Consider the following 6,818-nt stretch of genomic DNA (forward strand, 5'->3'; position numbering starts at 1 on the left):
TCTTTTTGTCCAGGAGCAACTGAAACCTATTATTATATACGCAGAATCCTCTGTCTTATGGTGCAGAGCCTACCTTCCACTATAGAAGCTGGTGTGCCACAGCAACAGCAATACTATCTCATAGAATTGGTTCTTTAGAGTGATCAAGAGCATTGTTTCTGACTGAGTAGCTTCTAAGCCACATCTGTTAAATAACTTATTTAAGAGATTCTATCAGCTAGTGGATATGGCGGACAAGTTCTAAGGTGACCTCCAATGAGTCATGCCCTTGCATAGTCCCCTCCCCTTAAATTTGGGTAGAAAAAGTGACTTGCTTTTAATTTTTTTTTTTTTTTTTTTGTTAATTCTCACCCAAAGATATTTTTCCATTGATTTTTAGGGAGAGTAGAAGAGAGAGGGAAAGACAGAGAGAAAGATTGATGTGAAAGAAACACATTGATTGGTTGCCTCCTGCACAAGTCCCAACCAGGGCCTAGGCTGGGGAGAAGCCTGCAACCAAGGTAGGTGCCCTTGACCAAAATCAAACCTGGGACCCTTTGGTTCGAAGGCCGAAGCTCTATCCACTGAGCCAAACCCACTAGGGCTTTCTTTCTTTCTTTCTTTCTTTCTTTCTTTCTTTCTTTCTTTCTTTCTTTCTTTCTTTCTGTGTGACTTGCTTCTAACTAACAGAATATAGTAGAAGTGATGGATGTTACTTCCTTAATTAGATTATGTTAAATGACAAAGGTGATGTCATATTACTCCTGTATGTTACAGAAGAAGGAGAAAGATGTGGACTATTCTAGTTTGAAAGGAATAGTGCTGTCTGTGTTATCATACTAAAACTGTGAGTGGTCTCTGATCGAGAGCCAGAAAGAAAATGGAGACCTCAGTCCTACAGCCACAAGGAGATGAATTCTCCTAACAATCTACTGGAAGTAGGTCTATCCCCAGTTAAGCCTCTGAAAAGACCAACATCAGGTGAAACCCCTGAGCAGAAGACCCAGTTGAGTCATGTGGAGACTTCTGAGCAATGAAACTGAGATAATAAACTTGTGTTGTTTCAAGCTGCTCAATCTGTGATCACATAGGTTACTAAATAATAGAAAATAATTAGAGTCAATATCCTCTAATACATTTACTTAATGCTTAAATTAACTAACATTAGTTTCAAGGATGCGTGCTACCAAGTTTCTTGAGTGATAATTGAGTGTTCCAAGTCTTACTCGCTTTCAATGGCCATTTCAAATTCCACTCATCACTATTTCATTCAAACTAGACTAGTCCAGCCTTCTCCTTCTTCTACAGAAGTAGGAAGAAAGTACCATTTCTAGCAACCTTAACCCTTGTCAACCTTACTAGCATCATGCTATACTCTGGTACAGCAAAGAATATACAGAATGGGAGTTTTCCTCTCCTTGGGGCTCTAAACAGAATTAATCATAGTAAATAGGAAACCACACTTGAATCGTCACTTTTTTCAGTATTTCATATTTAAAATGATTTGGATACACTCCTATGAAAAATAACAGTACAAAAAATATAATAGAAAGCTCCTTGTATTGTCTGCTTATTCAAAAATGCTGAAAGTATTTTCATCAAATACATATGGGCTTGCATAAGAATATATATGTCTATGAAATTACAATGCTTTCTTCTGTATCCTGGATAATATATTCCACTTTTGAATCTAACTATACAATCTCAGAAAACTATTACCTTGGTTGTTTCAAATCATGTGGGCAATTGCCCTGAAAGATTCTGGAGGGAAGTGAAGGAGAAGGAATTTGGGAGGATGAAGAAAAAGTCATAAGAATATCTTCTCCAGAAAAGAACAAATTGTTCTCCTTTTTCTTTTTTTTCACTCTGATTTATCTAAATACCAGGTCTACATGGCCAACAAATGACCAGATAATCATGAACCATAAGTTCGGCCAAAGAAGCAGAGCAAATTAGAGAAGGTGGGTGTCCTGACACCCAAAACAATAGGGTCCCTAATCCTTACTGGCTTGCTCTAGAGTGGATGGTCCATTACTGTCCTTTGTCAATACTCTTTCTTCTTAAAAATCATGTTCTGAGCTCTCTCACCAGTGAGCCTGATGATCCTCAAACTTGACAATTGTGCTAATAAACTTCAAATCCATTTTGGCCAATAAAAGGGCAGTATGCAATTGATAAGGTGGGGCCAGTGTAGGCAGAGAGATGTGAAAGAATGGATACCCTGCAGAGGTGTGTATGTTTGTTTTAGCACTACTTATAGGAGTCACACTCTCCTTCATCAGCAGGCAACACTAAGGGCTTATTCCCTATGACTATATTTACTGATATAAAAGCTGATGTGCAAATCTACAAAGTTAAGCACTTTAAAAATCTAGAAATGACCCTAGCTGGTTTAGCTCAGTGGATAAAGCAGCGGCCTGTGGAACAAAGGGATCCAGGTTCAATTCTAGTCAAGGGTATGTACCTTGGTTGCAGGCTCCTCCCTGGCCCAGGGCCCTGGTGGGGGCTTGCAGGAGGCAACCAATCAATGTGTCTCTCTCAAATTGATATTTCTCTCTCTGTCTCTCCCCCTCCCTTCGACTATCTCTAAAAGTCAATGGAAAAATATCCTCAGGTAAAGATTAACAAAAAAAAGTAGATTAAAAATCTAGAAATGTGTAAATTTATGAAGATGTCATAATATAGCCACTAGAGCAGTTTGCTGTTGTGAATACATACAGGAACTATAGATGTTATCCTCGGCTGCACACTGGTTCTCTAGTGTGTGACCTTGGATGTACTGTGCGGCCTCCTTCCGAAAATGAGAACAATATGTCTTCCTATCTGTTTCTCAAATGAAAGGTGGGAGTTACAGTAATAAGCTAGGAAATAACTGTATGTATCAGAGGATGTGTACAATAAAAATTCAGTATGATATCCTTATTGAAAGGGAAAGGTTTCAAACAATAAAAGCCCCTGCCAACTTAAACATTAATATAACTTACATTTTAAAACAAACAAATCCATTGAAGCAAAAATTAAAAGCCACATTTGGATGTAATATCAAAAAATGTCCATAGCTACCATATTTCACTAATGAGAAGGTACAGATGCTACATGCAGAAGGATTTTATGATGTCCATATGTTTCTCAAATGACTCTCCTTGTTAGCTATTTCTCCATATCTCTATTTAAGAAAAACCTACACCTTCCCCACTGAACGGGTGTAAATTACAGCATGATATGTTGTAATATTTAAACAAATTCAAAATAGAGGTAATTCTAATAAAAAGAAATGACAGCACTATAACCATAAAAGTCCTTAGATGCAGATGTATTAATACAATTGTGAGTTGTGTGTATCATCTAAACTAGTTAATTAAACAGGTTATATGGTAGGTTGACTTTATGATTTAAAACTCCTTAATCCTATCCCTGGCTTAGTTGGTTGGAGCATCGTCCATACACCAAAAAGGTTGTGGGTTCAATTCCCATTCAGGTCACATACCCACATCAGGGCACATACTTAGGTTGGGAGTTTGATCTCCAGTCAGGACACATGCTGGAGGCAACTGATCGATGTTTCTCTGCCACATCAATATTTCTCTCTCAAATCATTAAAAAAAAACAACCCCTTAAACCCAAATACAGTATATATCCCCCCAAAATATATACATACTTTAACAGCTAATAGCTCAATTTTGAAAATGAAATGTATTTTAATAAACACTGCCTTGCCCTAGCCAGCTTGGCTCAGTGGATAGAGCATCAGCCTGCGGACTGAAGGGTCCCAGGTTTGATTCCGGCCAAGGGCACATGCCTGAGTTGTGGGCTGGATCCCCAGTAGGGGGTGTGCAGGAGGCAGCCAATCAATCATTCTTTCTCATCATTGATGTTTCTCTCTCTCCTCCCTTCCTCTCTGAAATCAATAAAGAAATATATGATAAAAAAATAAAAATTAAAAAATAATAAACTCTGCCTTTATAATTATTCAAACTGTATGCTTACATTTTGGGGACACCCTGTGTCCAAATATACCCCAAATGTGTGGGGGGATGGGAAGGGGGAGCATAATAGGCCATAATAATGCTCACAAAACACTTGATCATAAAAGTCTGTGCAAATGTATAAAATTATCTTTTTCATTTCAGAAGGCCATCATTATATTTACAGAAGATGGCAATATGCCAAACATTCTAGCCAAAGAGTGTCCAGTCTCACTTTATAATAAAGGCTGGTCCATTGGCTCAACTGCAGAGGGAAAGAAACAGGAAGACAGAAGTTTTTTTAAAAAAAAAAAAAAAAAAAACCTTCCCTCCTAATCATAAACTGGTACTTCACTTAAAACTCTTAGCTTCCTTCTGCACAATCGTACATGCATCTAACAATGTCCATTCTGTAGTGCAGGTGATCGCATCTCTCCCTCCAGCTGCAGCCTGACACCAAAGCCCAGACTCAGGATGTCCACACTACATACACCTGTTTGTGACAGAGACACATGCAAACAGTCGCTCTTCCCCCACACAGAAAACAACTTACTCCAAGAAACTGCTTCTCTCCCTCAGGTTTGTCTCATTCAAACAAAATGGATGAAAATAAATCACAAGAAAGTTTTACAACTAAATTATTTGTCCTTTTGGAAATGCAATAGCCTTATTAAGCATTTTAAATGCAAATGCTTTCCAGAAGGCACATCAGTGACTTGGTGTTTGGGTAATTAAATTGGTCCAAACTGGAACAGGGGTTTATAAGGAAAAGAACTAATTATCTGTGGTAAAAAGCAAATATATTAAACAACAAATTTTCAGTCACAATAATTTCCTTAAACACGCAACGTACCAGAGAGTAGTTCAAAAGATATCCTTTCCAAACATGGTATTTTAATTGTCCTCATTTACTAACTGCAACTTATTCTGTGCTGTTATTAATTACAGGATTAAAAAGATTTCTAAAGCATCAGAAAATAACATCCAGACCTTTTCAAATGTCAAATGATTTTCTTTCCAAGTAATTTCAATGGCTTTTCTTTAATATTGCTTCTCTGTATACAGACTCCCTTTTTCTGGATTTCAATAACGCTTACACGATTTGAAAACATTGATTGTACTCCAAATACCTGTAATTCCTAAATCTTACCCTTTATGAGAATTCTCAGCACGCCAAGAGTATTTTGTATAAGCATTGTTATACCCTTTGGGGAGAAAAAAAAAGAAATTAACTCTTCACTTTCTTTTCTAGTTGAAGTTAAACTTTTCAAGCCTTTCTTATGCCACTCCCACATTCTGTACACACACACACACACACACACACACACACACAACACACACACAACACACACAACATACACGTATAGTGGGATATATGTAGATGTCTCACCGATTTCCAATGTTATCGTTACCTAACCTAAAAGTTCATTTTAGGAGATTGCACGCGCCTCCCCGGCAGGGAAAACAAACGCGACCATCTTCCAGAAATGAGAGCGTAGCAGACTCACTAGAGAATCCACAATTCCATAGCCCAGGAGCCGCGTCCCCAGCTCCCGCCGCAGGCCACCTCTTCGGCCGCCGCCGCGCCTGGGACCTGGAGAGCAGCTGGGTCCCGCGGGTCCCACCGAGGACGCCCAGGCCTCTGACACCAGCGCCTCTCCCCGCGCACCCGCGGGCGGAGGCTTCACAGCCCAAGGACCGCAGCCCGCTGGGCGCTCGGGGAACGCCCCCGTCCTCTCCTCCCTCGCGTCCCCGCCGCCGCGGTCTCGGGTGGCGTGTGATTCGCCCGTTGGCATTAATAAGCTTACGGTCCATCACTCTCCTTCCACTAGCCGAGGCACGGCTGGACCTCCCATCCCCCGGGCTCCGCAACTTTTCTGAAAACCCAGCATTCTGATGGAGAGACTTGGAACTGAAGTCACCCACGAAACATCAGGGGCCCCCCGACCCCCACTAAGTGTTGCGCCCCTCAAGCAACACGTTGGCAGTACAACTTTCCATCCATAACTCGCTCCAGCATACACTGGGGGCTGGGGTTGGGGGCCAGGTGGGGTTGGGGGGCTCACGTAACTGACCCCTCGCCTAGGCTTGCCTCGCAAATGTCAGGGTCTACACCCAAAGAGCACCTGGCACGGAACTTCTGATCAAGGGTTCCCCGGAACCCCCCAATCTCTGGGCTGCCAGATACCAGGCAGGCGGCGGCGGGGTCCGGCCCGGGATGCTGCGAACCTGGGGAACCCGGGCTGGGAACGCAGCGGCGCATCCAGAGGACGCTCGGCCCCCACTTCTCAGGGCTTCCCCGGAGCGCGAGCCCGGGGCCGGGCTGCGGTGCCACTCACCTCCGCCCGCTCCTGCCGAGGCGGTCGCGCCCTCCTTCGCCCCGCGCGGCGACCCCCTAACTTCTCCCCCGTCTCCAAACAGCCATCTTTCCAGAAGAGAATGGCCAAGGCAGACGCCGAGGGGGGACTGAAAGTTGACTCGGGGACGGTCCCTGCTCCGCCGGCGGGGACTTGGCGGCCGCGCCGGGCGCCGGAGGAGGAGTCGGGGGCGAGCGCGGCGGGAGCGGGGGCCGGGTCCGTGCGCGCTGCGCCGAGTGCGGGACGCGCCGCGGCCGGGGACGCCGCGCCGGGCTTGCAGCTCGGAGGGCGGCAGCGCGCGGCTGCGAACTGTGAGCTGCGAGCTGAGCCGGTGGCGGCGCGCGGAGGATTCGCTAAAAATAGCAACTCTTGGGGAGGGGGGTGCGGGGCGGAGGTGGGAGGGAGACGGAGAGGCCGGGCGGGGAGAGAGCCCCGGCGCGGCGGAGGCTGGGCGGGGCGGGGCCGGGTGGGAAGCGAGGCCGGACCCGGGGCGGGAGCGCGGGCCCCGGCGCTGGAG

The 6,818-nt window shown here is 44.4% G+C and overlaps 1 protein-coding gene across 5 annotated transcripts in view; it reads right to left on the reverse strand.

The window, feature by feature from the left end:
* The window catches only part of HDAC9 (histone deacetylase 9), an 828,595-nt gene extending 821,998 nt beyond the window's left edge, over window positions 1–6,597 (reverse strand). For all 5 annotated transcript variants that reach the window (XM_036327963.1, XM_036327967.1, XM_036327965.1 and 2 more), the window contains exon 1: window positions 6,284–6,597. The gene's annotated coding sequence lies outside the window, so the exon portion shown is untranslated. The remainder of the gene's footprint in view (window positions 1–6,283) is intronic.
* Between the last annotated feature and the right edge of the window lie 221 nt (window positions 6,598–6,818).

This window comes from Myotis myotis, unplaced genomic scaffold (genome assembly GCF_014108235.1).
Source record: "Myotis myotis isolate mMyoMyo1 unplaced genomic scaffold, mMyoMyo1.p scaffold_m19_p_11, whole genome shotgun sequence".
Lineage (NCBI taxonomy): Eukaryota > Metazoa > Chordata > Mammalia > Chiroptera > Vespertilionidae > Myotis > Myotis myotis.